This window comes from Cryptomeria japonica, chromosome 10, assembly GCF_030272615.1.
Source record: "Cryptomeria japonica chromosome 10, Sugi_1.0, whole genome shotgun sequence".
In the NCBI taxonomy this organism is placed as follows: Eukaryota; Viridiplantae; Streptophyta; class Pinopsida; order Cupressales; family Cupressaceae; genus Cryptomeria; species Cryptomeria japonica.
Genome location: NC_081414.1, coordinates 707,828,771 through 707,842,601, shown reverse-complemented (window position 1 = coordinate 707,842,601; position 13,831 = coordinate 707,828,771). Strand labels below are relative to the sequence as shown.

Here is a 13,831-nt window from a genome sequence, read left to right as displayed (position 1 = left end):
GCAAATAATAAACAATATGACAGTAACAATACTCACCTACACAACCCACTAGATCATAACCCTTGCATAAATAATTTATAAGAAGGCTAAAATCACAGTCCTAGGAGGAGAAAACATTCTTTTTCACAACCCAAGACTGCTATTTCAGTCAGAACTTAGAACCTGCAAATAATTATGCTTCTACATAAGGTACCCTCATGAAAATACAATTTAAAGGACAAGTCTATCACAAAAACCTGCATAAACACCAAGTACACATCATGGCAAAAGAATATGGGAAGGCATGGACTGCTTGTTACTACTCAAAGTTATTACAATGCTGTCAAACTCTCTGAAACTGAGTTACAAACTCCTTCCTTTTTGCAGAGAGAACTCTAAAAATTACAATCTACAAGAAGCAAAAGGTAAGAACCCTTGAAATAATGAAGTCCTGCAGTATATATGCTTTCCAAAAAGAAAATCATGAATACAATAATCCACCTCCTCTTGGGCGAGCAGAAACATAAAGCCCACTTGGAAAGACCTGAAACATGTCTGAAAGGGAGAAACCTGGGCCAAAAGTCAAGCCAACCCATGCTGCAACCATAAAAGCTCATAAAAGCACCATAAATGGCCCCAAAATATCTCCTGACAGGCCTGCAAGCCTTCATAAATGCCAAAAATATCTCCCTCTTGACTTTATCAAAAATGCAAATAACGTCTCATAAAGTGATTTATAAAACATCACTTTAATAAGCTTTTACATTATCTTTTATCTTTTACATTTAACTATTTAAGTCAAAATTTTAATAAAAATAATAAAGTTATTTATTAAAGTGATAAATAAATCACTTCACTTTAACAAGTAATTTTAATATTTTTATTAAAATAAAAATAAATAATAATAAAAAAATAAAGCAAGACATTAATATAATAAGAAATATATTTAATAAAATGATTTTTTTTAAAAATCATTTTACTAAATAAATTTATTATTTCATTAATGTCTTGTGTTTATAACTTTATTATCTATACTTATTAAATGATTTGCATATTACGACTTAATAAATATATATATTATTTATCCCAAATTATTAAGTGATAAGATACAAATCACTTAATAAGTATAGAGCATTGACTTAAATGTAAAAAATAAAATAAAGCTCACTCCTTTGGAAAATCGCGTGGAGATAGAGAAAGAGAAATAAAAAATAAAACAAAGGCAAAATAAATGCCAATGTAATAAGCGATGCATATAGGGTAAATAGAACCCTAAAGTTTTCATTTCATCTTTGTCCTTGGCATTCGATAAAAATTTTATCCTTCTGCTATCGTGAGGTAGCCGCCATGAGGGTCTGAGGAAAAAGATAGAGAAAAATTGCAGGGCTACGATCTGATTGAAGGCGTATTACAATATTTTACCAGTGCTGAGTGCCGCCATGACTAAGCTTTCATAGGGGTTTTGGAAGAATCTGCTGGAAACTTGAAAGGGCCGCCATGAGGGTTTGGGCGAGTTGAAAGCGCCATGATTGCCTTGCACCATTCGTGATCTCTGAGTATCGCTATGAGGGAAAATCCGCAGGGACTTATTACTCCATACTCCTCGTTTGATAGCAAACTAGGCATCTTTTGCTGGCTTCTCTTGCTACTAGGCGCATTTTTTACATTTCTGGGCGGATTTCGCTGATGTGTTGGGTGCCGCCGTGGGAGCTTCTTCTTCTTGGATCTTTCTCTTCGAATTCTCAACAACATTAAATATTTTCAGGTGCATATTTCCCCTTAATTCTGAAAGTCATTTCTCTGAAAAAACTGTATTTGCAAATAACTATAAAAACTTGCTGCTGTTGAAATGCCAAAAAATCGATGTAGCTCCCCCGCAAATTTGAATCTATCTGCACTATTGGGGTTGCATACTTGCATTTTGTGATCATGCCTTGGAGGTCATGGAATACTCCCTATGCGTTGGATCTCCAACCTCGGTGTGTCTTTGAAAACTTTGCTGGTTTGTTCATTCATGCCCTGACTGTTATAACTGCTGCGTTGTCATCTTTAGGCTGCTATTCCATTCTTGTTTTGAGCTCTTAGACCGTATTCATCTTGACAGTAATCTAGTCCATGGATGTGTTACTGTATTTTATTTGTGTATTGGCATCTTCATAGTGATTAAAGTTGTGAAGTCCCCTCTAAGAAATAAATAGGACACCATGACCATCCCTGCTAATCTTTTGAAATCAGCACTGTATTTGTCCTTTCCATAACAGCTCAAGGGCACCATTACCTTGATAGTCGATGTGACCTTTTAACTGTGCTAGCTCTTAGAAAAAAGACTGCATTCTTGGATTTGAGAGGATAAGACATTTTTAGAATGTTGCTACAAAATTCTGATAAAATGAATGGAATAATTGATACCTTAGGCTTTGAGATTCACAACAAATAGTAAGACTGATTTGCTTCTTCCATGCATGCTCTCTATGACTTTCAATAATTGGATTGTCGTTGCATCCTTATAGGCTCTCCATCATGACAATTCCTCCTTCTATGGTTGTTCTTCAAATGCATCGTGACTACATCTTTTGTTAGGGACTATATGCCTTTCTTTGATGGCACTGTAACAACGCTGTCTATAACTTAGCATGTCGGGCTCAACCCTTGTGGGAGCCCATTTCACCCCACATGCTGAAAATGAACATGATCAGATTTGTAGCTGCACATGAAGCAAACATGTTAGAAATAATATGCCTATGTATGATGATTTTCTCGATTTCTCTTGGACACCTAAAATATGCATCTCCTTTCTTTGCACATCAAGACTGACTTATACATGTATAAGTGAATGCTCATGTATATTGTATGACCTTTCATTGCTTAGAACACAGTTCTAACTTATTACCTATTGAATCATGCAGGAAAAAGGAGCATTGAGGACCTGGGAAGCAAGGAGGAGCAGGATGACACCAGCAGATTTATGGATCAGCCAACGAGTGCCAGTCATTCAGGCAATGACGGGTCACCCTCTAGACATGCATTTTTAGCATTTACTTATTCATGTATAATTTAGCTTTCATGTGCATCATGCATATTGAATGAACATGGTCAGTCTCACGGCTTATTGTGTGAGACATGCATTCTATCATTTTAATAAAGATTACATTCTTTCCGAAAGACTTGCCTAATCTTTCTATGCTTCGTACATTTATATCAATGAAATGCTTTTACTTTGCAATCTTTGCTTTCTACATTCTTTTGAGGTTATTTCATTTGTACTTGAATGCAACATAGAGAGGCTATGAAATATACCACTTGCTCAAAAAGAACCTAGTGGCTCTACCTGATTGAGCTTGTAGGTGAAAATCTAGTAACAGTTCCCAAAATGATCCCTAAATCTAATGTCTGAATATGTATATTTCAAACAAAATCCATTGTAAGAAGCAATCTTTGTTCCAGCCCTAGGTAACCCTTCACTTCAAAAGGGGCAATCCACTATGTATTTGAAGTTAAACTATTTGGAGAAATCTTGATAATAAAGAAACCCCTAGGAGTACAAATGTGATTGACAAGGAGTTAATGGTATTATCATTTATAAATTATCTTCATTATGACATATCTATCAATTATCACACCAGCACTCAAGCTATCATGATTTCTTGATGTCAGTATTAGCACTCTATTTTTCTCTCTCCTAGCCAACCTGATAAACATGATTATTAATTTCACAGCGCATGCTGAAAAGCATGGCTAGTACCACCTCAACCTTTGTTTTCCTCAAAATTGTAAACAGTGACATCATTCAATGCACATTTTCAATACAGTTGATGTTATCACATCATATTGTCATACCACAAGCCTACCAAGTATTGACCTTTGTTTGACATCTGTGAGAGCTTTGAAGGCCAGAGAAGTAATCCTCACTAAATACTGATGCATGGCCAAATACTTCTACACAGACTGTACTGTTGCTGTTTGACTAAGAAGTTGACAATCTTTTACCACTTTGACTGTACTAGTGATTTGACAATATTCCATTATAAAACATAAATACTAAAATGATTATTAGAAATACACCATCATTAGAGATCCATTTCACCCATAAATTTGGTAAACTATGAATTGTGAAATATGCTACTGAGATCACTCATGGGATTAGGCCCGTAAGAGAAAGATGAGGCAATTCAATGATTGTTGACTGAGTTTAGGATCAATAAAGGTAACTAAAGTAGCTCATTTTCTGTCACCAAAATCTATGGGTATCATTGAGGTAACCAATGTCCTAAAGGGTCAACAAAGTAATTGAAGGCCAAAGAATCATTGACTTCTTTATGACATCATCTATCAAGTATAGCTGTTGTATTTGATATGACTCTTGAAAAATTCGACGACATGATGTCTTGCCAAAGGTAAAGCCATTGTACTTCATAGCATATATCTTTTTCAGAGATAAAGTAATTGACAGTGATCCCCAAAATGATCCCTAATGCTAATGTTTTAATCTATATATTTCAAATAAAATTCGTCATAATAAGCAATCATTGTTCAAGCCCTAAGTAACCCTTCACTTCAAAAGGGGCAAAATCCACTATGTATTTAAAGTTAAACTATTAGAAGTCTTGATAATAGAGACACAATTAAGAGTAGAAATTTGATTGACAAGAAGTCAATGATATCATTGTTTCCAAATTGACTTCATTACAATATTATCTATCAACTACCACACCAGCACTCAAACTATTATAATTTTCTTGATATGTCAGTATTGATACTCTATTTTTCTTTCTCCTAGCCAACCTCGTAAACATGATTATTAATTACATAGCCCATGCTGAATAGCATGGCCGGTACCACCTCAACCCTTAATTTCCTCAAAATTGTCATCAGTGAAATCGCTCAATGCATATTTTCAATATAGTTGATGTCGCTGCATCATAAATACCACAAGTCTACCAAATATTGACCAAGGACTTTGACCATTGCAGTGACCTTTGTTTGATATCTGTGAGAGTTTTGTATGCTAGAGAAAAAATGCTCACTAAATACTGATACATGGCCAAATACTTGTTAGAGTAGGTTTTAAATTTGTCCTTATGTTGGGGGTATTTATTTTTCCTACGCATCATAAGCTTGTTTAGGTTATTAGAGTGGTTAATATGAGGACACGTGGCTAAATACTTCAACTACATGTGTAACTCCCACCTACTCATGGGTAGTTGAGTTACACACCCTCTTTTGACTTGTTGTGCCACCTCACATAGCCACTATTTTGTCATTTCCTAAGTGGGTTATGCGGTAGTTGGGTTTCTCACCCTCTTTTGGCTTTATGTGCCAACTTTATAACTCCATTTTTGTTTTCATGTAAGGAGCTTATGCCACATGTTTTGACATTTACCAAGTAGGTTAAACCTCCCACTTTTTATGGGGAATGAGAATTAATGCACCTCTTGGATGTATATGGAATTATCTTTTTATATAATAAGCACTATACTCTCACCTTCACTAGTTCAATGATAGTTCGGTGAGAGTCTTCTCAAAATTCGCTTTTGTCTCTATTTTTCTCTCATTTCAGATTTATCTTCATTCAACTATTTTGATCTTCGATCATCTATTGCTTGGAGGTGCATGTGATCTACGAACGACATCAGATCTTAACTCACTTCTCGCTTCTTGCAGAATCCAACAATACTTCTACACTGACTGTACTGCTGCTGTTTGACTGATAAGTTCATTATCTTTTACCAGTTTGATTGTAGTAGTAATTTGACAGTATTTCATAATGAAATATAGACACTAAAATGATTATGAGAAATACACCATCATAAATGATCCATTTCACCCTTAAATGTTGGTAAACTATGGATTGTGAAATCTGCAACTGAGATCACTCATGGGATTTTACCCATAAGGCTAAGATGAGGTAATTCAATAATTGTTGATTGATTTTACGATCAATAAAGGTAACAGAAGTACCTCATGTCCTGTTATTGAAATCTATGGTTTTAGTAGAGGTAACCAATGTCATCAATGGTCAACGAAGTAATTGAAGGTCAAAGAAGTTATTGTCTCTATTATGACATCATCGATCAAGTATCGCTGCTGTACTTTATAGCATTCTTTTGAAACTTTCATGACATGATGTCTTGCCAGAAGTAAAGCCACTGTACATGATAGCATATATCTGTTTCAGTGATAAAGTAATTCACTGTGATTCCCAAAATGATCACTAATGCTAATGTTTGAATCTATATATTTCAAATAATATCCATCATAATAAGCAATCTTTGTTCCAGCCCTAAGTAAGCCTTCACTTCAAAAGGGGCAATCCACTATGTACTTAAAGTTAAACTATTAGAAGAAATCTTGATAATAAAGACACAACTAGGAGTAGAAATCTCATTGACAAGAAGTAAATGATATCATCATTTACAACTTGACTTCATTATGGCATCATCTACTAATCATCACACCAGCACTCAAGCTATAATGATTTCCTTGATATGTCAGTATTAATACCCTATTTTCCTCTCTCCTATCCAGCCCAGTAAATAGGATTATTAATTACACAGCTCATGCTGAATAGCACGGCTAGTACCACCTCAGCCCTTAATTTCCTCAAATTTGTCAACAGTGACATCATTCATTGCATATTTTCTATACTGTTGATGTCATTGCATCATATTGTGATGCCACAAGCCTGGCACCAAGTATTGACCAAGGACTTTGCCCATTGCATTGACCTTTGTTTTACAACTGTGAGAACTTTGAACGCCAGAGAAGTAATCCTCACTAAATGCTGATGCATGGCCAAATACTTCTACACTGACTGTACAGCTGCTGTTTGACAGAGAAGTTGACATCTTTTACCAGTTTGACTGTAGTAGTGATTTGACAGCATTTCATTATGAAATATAGGTACTAAAATAATTATGAGAAATACACCATCATAAATGATCCATTTCGCTCATAAATGTTGGTAAACTATGAATTGTGAAATCTGCAACTGAGATCGCTCATGGGATTAAGCCCGTAAGGCTAAGATGAGGTGATTCAGTGATTATTGACTGAGTTTAAGATCAGTGAAGGTAACTGAAGTAGCTCATGTCCTGTCAATGAAATCTATGGGTTTATTCAAGGTAACTAACATCCTCAATGGTCAATATGGAGGTTGATTGAGGTTACTCGGGGCCCACTGAATGATATGGCTCTATTAATGTAATTCAGGGGTCATTGGGGGATTGGGGATTCAACTGAGGTAACTCACATTCACAATGAATGATATGAATCTAAGCTGGGGCACCTCATATGTTGTGGATGGAATTGGCAGTTAGTTCACAATTATACCACAAAAACAAAAGTAAGTAAGCTTTAGTCTTTTAGTTCAGATAATTTATAAAATTATATCCATCGAGTAGTCATTCAAGACTTTCTACAGTGATGACCAAATATTGTTCTAAACATCCAATACAGGCTCTAAGCAATTCCTACAAAATTTAGCACTTAATAAGTACACCACATTGGTTAAAAATGTCATAAAAAATTATCATTTCAGTACAGCTGGTAAGAACAAAAGATACAGCACATGCTAATTACTGCTCATATGTCCACAAAAAGTATGTAAATAACTGCAGCCATGAATTTTACTGACATATAATGTTTTTTATGAAATGCATATCCTGAAAAAACAAAGAAAGGCTTTTGTAGACGGCATACAGTTGCTCACTCCAGGGTAAATCCTTCTTGCGGTGATAGCAGGGACTCCTGCAGCTACAGATTTTTCATGAAAAGTCTTTGCTAGACATGAATACCTCCAATCATCACATGCATCTATATAAGCTGTCTGCAAAACAACAACACGACAATTTTAAGAATGAAAGTTGCAACAACAAAAAAAAGGCCATTCAATGAAATATACTCAGAAACATATTAATTTGATAAAATAAACTAAACTATGATATTTAGTATTAGTGACATACTGACATACATAAAAGAAATTAAAAAGAACAAAGAAATAATCACCTTAGTAGAAATTGCAGTTTCTAGAACTGTACATTTTTCTTCCCTTTGGAATGAGATCCACACCTGCATTACCATATCATGGCTCGGATATTTAAAAAAAAAAGGCCAACAATCTCAAACTCAAAATGTTATATAGATTCAATCATTTATACATCTTAATGTGGAGAATAAGTAGAAAAAGGCCTATCCTATAACATTAGTTATCTAGTGTTTAATTATCATGATTCCACAAACATCAAATGTTATTTTATTATAGTAGGAAGAGTTCAGTCCCGAAAGATATTTCAATATGCAGCCTAAAAAACACCATATCATCATTCACAAATCCATTATTATTTTGCTATTTTCTATTTTTCTAGTCGCTCTACTACTTTTAATGCAATCCCTTCCTCCCTCTCCCTTTCCCACCTCTCCCCTGCTACAATACACTCTCTTACACCCCAACTCTTCTCTCTTTGAGAGGTAGCATGGGGCCAGTTTCACATGGAACTCTTTCCCAGGTCCTATTGGGCAATGGGAAATGGAGATGTTTCAGCTAACTTAGCTCCAATATGGTACACATCATACAAAGTTACCAGGTGCTGATTTGAAGAGAAGATTAATTTGGATATATGTACTAATCATTTTGAGCATCAGCTACAATAATTATGGGAGAAAAAATTGACAGTCCAAAGGACAAATAGTCTTAAGGTAGAGCACTATGAAGGAAATACCAGAGACACCTTTCCGGTGGGCAGAATGTGTCCTAGTTTTTGAATAAATAATCAAATAAGTACAATTAAATATTTGCATCTCATAAGCAAGGTAAGCATTTTCTCAACTGACAAGCTCGGAAAATGATTGGTGTTCATAAGCAAAAGATATAAAGTTATTAGTCAAATTTATCTACTGGTTGAACTGAGTGATGGAAGGACAAAGGTATAATTCTAAATGCCATAAGAATCCGAAAATTGTGAGAAATATACAAGAGGATAGAATGAACATTTTCATGTGAGAGGAGAATCAAACCTAGATATTTTCTGAATGGAAAGGTGAATCTTAAGGCTTCTAGTATAATTACTTTTCTGGTGATAAAAGAACCTTTTTCAACCACTCCCTCGTGATTGTTTTTCCTTCCATGACCTATTGGAAAAGTAAAAAAATATGCAACAAGCTAAACGATTAGCATACATGAGCTCATCCTCTCTCATGCAATTTACAGAGTAAAATACAAAAGGAAACAACAGACAGATCATTGATAGACAGTGCATGAATAAATCTGTCTTCTCTTAATTGTCCATCCCAACTGCCACATGCTACCTTGTAGTACTGGTAGCCAGATTTTACATAGGTAGCCTGCAGGGAATTTATTCAATAGGTGATGCTGCTTTCTTAGTCTTACATCCAGCTAGTTAAAACCATTTTCTCAGTTTACAGCAGGGAAATTAAAATTTTGGAGAATTTGTGAGGAAATGGTACAACACACTCTCTCTTAAAAAATCCATCAAGCAAAGAATAATCATTATGCAAACACTATTACAGTATATACTCCACATAACCTGATACTACAGCTATAACTGAGATTTGGCTATTAACACCAATGATGTGGCTGTAGTGAAGGCTATAATTTTGGACCTCAAGTTGGTGATAGATTTAAAACTAAAAAAGTACAAATGGAAGGAGATCAAAACTGGGTGTGACCATTAATAGGGCGAGCTCCATTTCTCCATTTAGACCACTTCTTTTGATGTTGACTCCTTTATCCTCACTTGCACCTAGCATTCATGTAGTCAATAATATAACCTGGTGCATCTCTCTTCTACTTGTAAAAGCTTGAATCTGTTTTCTAGCTTCAGGACCACCATATATCAATTATGCTGTCTCTGAAACAAGAAAAAAAAGCTCATAGATGTTGACAGCGGGATTCAAAACAGGGGCCCCACATTATGAGATTCCCTGCAGAGGACTGGAAGGAATACAGATATTCACCATATGGAAAAGTCTTTTAGTTATAAAAGAGAAAGAATTGTCATGTGAGATGCATTTTATAATTAACCCGAGACACTGAGTAGATATTAGTGGTGGTGGACAAATTAACTAAATCATCATACCAAAGATTCCAACTATACATGAAGAAGGCATTGAATTTCTAGCTAAAACTAGAGTGGTGATCATACTCAAACAACAAGGAAATCTAGAAGATTAAGTCCAATGATGTGGGATATGATAAGAGCCCACTTTGCAGCAAGAGAAACTTATAGCAGGAAACACTTGCATTTGTGCAACTTGTGTGTTAGACATATGAAGCCTTCTTTGAAAGAAATGTATGTTAATTAAAATCCCTTTCTCCCTGTTGAACTGGATATATCCAATTTTAATAGTAAACCAAGCATGCTTAGACATATTTTAAGAAATATAAATTAAGATAATGCAGAAACAATTTGGAAAGTGATCAAGGAATGGCCAAATTGTACTAAGATGAATACAATTTAACAACAGTAGGTGACTATATTTGAGAATACAAACTTTATAACTGCTACCCCGTGATATCTTGTACATATCCATATAGTCTACATCTTTCTTAGGCGACTGTAGTATGGACATTGTGTGCCCTCAATAATATAGTCCACTTACAGATGCATAAGTTGAACCATCCATCAAATGCCACTGACCATGGAAGCTGTTTTGCTAGTATAAAGCTCTAAACTAAGCACCTAATGGGAACACCCATGGAGGGTTTGACAGATAATCCCTCACGGACTCCTAACTGTGTTTAAGAACAACCATATAAGATATTTTCACTGCATACCCTAGGTCTTAAGTAAGAATATTATATATCATAGATAGTAATTGAAGCCCGAACATGTTCCATGTGCAGTATATGCGAGCAGATATTAACATTGTCTCTGAAATGACAATAGAGTCATTTTTTTTCAATATTTTCAACAGGGAAATGACAATATCTCATGTCAATTAGCGTCTATTTGTTCTGACTTCATGTTTAATAAGTGTTTTCCTCCCATGGTTACCACCCGGGGTCCACCAGATTGGTAGAACATTTGGTAAATATCATGCCATTTGAATCAAACTACCAGAAACAATGTCGGCTAATCATCTCTTTGGTTTGCTCCTTAGGTCAATGTGAGATTATTCATAACATGGAAATGGTTTCTAGCCAAAAAAAATCACAGGATACTTTTTAGGTCATAAGCTCTTTTCTTCTTGTTAATTTACTGTGTCTAAAATCTTGGATGAAGTTATGTATACCCTTTTATGCGGTGCGGTGTAGGCTTAAACCATATTATTGAAGTTTCTGAACAAGTGCCGGACTCAAACATCCTCGAGATATAGGCTACCCTTTTCTTTGATAGAATTGGATTTAATCCTAGTTTTAGGAGTGTCTACCACTATCATACTAAAATTTCATTATCATTCCGCAACACCGCCTAGACGTCGAGTACAACGAAACCCAATTCTTATGATATACTATATGTTTAAACTGAATTCATATGAACCATTGTTGTAAGCTATGTTACCTGTTCCTGCCTGCAAGGACCAGCTGGACATTAGGGCAACTTTTAGCGAGAGATTTAGCAGTAGAACCACTAACCCGACCTCTTGCCCCATTAGATTTAGGGACTATCTTATTTCCCATATTTGTTCCTGCTTCGTCGGAGGTTCTGCTGCTACAATATATAATCCTATTCAAATGCAAATTCTTATTGCATATCTCCATCAATGAGTATACTCATTGCAAAGTCTATCTGCATTTTTCTGGGCATTTTTTTTATCGGAATTGGGCTGTCCTCCGGCTCCTACAATATAATGGGAGCTGTTGAGCCCTCAACTTGTGGTCGTTAACTTGGTTTATCTACTTCGGGGGAAATCTTTTCCCATATCTATGGAATAATGAGACGGAAACCTTTGCTGCAAGCTGCTTTTTTGGCAAAAATATTTGAATTATTTGCTTTTCTTGTCAGAATTATCATTTGTTAATGTAGGGCGCCAAAATTGGAACGTTGAAGAGAACAAACAGCGTACCTCCATTCTGTTCGTTGCTTTCTCCAACGGAACAAAATTTGAACATCGATTTGTGAATTTATGAATTTAAGCTCATTCTCGGGCGTTTTTCTGTCTGCGTTATCATGTGTTCATGTACGCCGCCAAAATACCCTCCATTTCGTCTGTTGTTTTATCCCCATTTTCCAAACGGCACACAAATTTGAAATTTGATTTGTGAATATATGAAGTAAAGTGTTATTTTTTCACCCATCACAAAAATAATGAATAAATCTATTTCAACAGTACTCGTTTGTTTTAGCGATATTTTTATTATTTTATTGATTGTGGAGAGCTAAGGTTTTTGCCTTTGCATGTTTTTATATGTTGCTGCATTGTAGGTGCGACCTCGTTTTATTGTGTTTTCCAACTATTGTTGCTATTGATTTTCTTTGTTTTCTTTTTTTCATTTTATGAATTTTAGAGGCTTCATAGTTGATCTTCATAATCATTCTTCAATTTGTTTAAATAAATTATGCTTTAATCAGTATTTGCATGTGTTTAGTGTCCTAAACATTATAGCAGATCTTGTTCAAAAAATTGTTTTTTTCACAAAGAAATATTTGATAATTTAAATATCAATGGGTGTCTTCCTTTCAATAAAGAAATTTGACTAAAGATTTAGTTTTCTTCTAGAGGCATGTTCTTATTTGTAAGTTCATGGGGTTCACTGATACTTGAAGATTGCGCACACAAGAATTTGGTTGATTGAAGAAGACATGGGGATTACTCTACATTGCTAATGGGTATTTTTTGTTTTTTAATAATGTTGTTGATTATGATTGAATTTTTAAGGTGGTCCTTATTTTTTCAAGCATATTGGGCTTTTCATGAAACCCTAGCTTTTAGACTTTATTCCAATAATGAAACTCCCATCCAAGGTTTCAATTACTAGATCCATTTATTTGTTTTGTCTTTGATTTTTTTTAAAGATGAATTCTTAAAACTTTTGGATGATTCATTGAATACTTATTGAAGAATTTCATAGATTGCAAAAGGGAATAAAAATTCTAGTTATGCTCGTATCTGTGTTGAACTATATCTCAATAATCTTTTGCCAAAGACTCTTAATATTCATGCGGAAGTTTTTGTTTCTCATCAAACCCTCATCAAATATGAAGCCATTCGTTTTAGATGTAGGTAATGTCATCATTATGGACATCTTTTTCAAGATTGCCCATAGCTCAAATTAGTTGATTCTTTAGAGAATATTCCTTAAGAAGATAAAAAGGACAACCAAAGAATTCAATAAGATAATCAAGGATCTACTGTCAATCCTTATAATTATAATGGTTTTACCATGGTTCATACAAGAGGTGAATTTCAACCTCCTCACCTTAAAAGGAATAAAACTAATGCTTAAAATAAAATTAAGTTTGTCATTTTGGGAGAAATACATTCAAGTCTTTAAGATGATTAGCATGAAAACCAATATATGATGGTTGAAAATCAAAGAAATGATGACATAATGCAAGACATTGCAAGTCATGGTCAACTGCAAAGTACAAATTCTATTAATAAGCAACAACATAATATTGTGAACAAATCTTCCACTTTAGGAGAGTTTCTAGATATTCCTACAAATATTGCTAATGCCTCACATCCTTTGTTGCCAAATAAGTATATTGTTTGTGTCCAAAACCCTCATTTTATTCCTAATAATTCTCAAACTAGTGAGATTTAGGAAACTTTTCTTACCTATGATAATCTTGAACATGTACCTAAAACCCTTATTATGTGTTGGGATTAAGGTGTCTCAACTTTTGCAAGTCCTAACTTTGGTAATTGGAGTTCTTTATTTAATATTTTA

At 34.7% G+C, this 13,831-nt stretch overlaps 1 long non-coding RNA gene across 1 annotated transcript in view; it reads right to left on the bottom strand.

The window, feature by feature from the left end:
- LOC131029277 (uncharacterized) overlaps window positions 1–12,146 on the bottom strand; it is a 43,081-nt gene extending 30,935 nt beyond the window's left edge. The window contains exons 1-3 of the long non-coding RNA XR_009359220.1: window positions 11,499–12,146; window positions 7,984–8,046; window positions 7,678–7,804 (exon numbers count right to left, since the gene is read on the bottom strand). This is a non-coding gene — a long non-coding RNA (uncharacterized LOC131029277). The remainder of the gene's footprint in view (window positions 1–7,677; window positions 7,805–7,983; window positions 8,047–11,498) is intronic.
- Window positions 12,147–13,831: the final 1,685 nt, after the last annotated feature.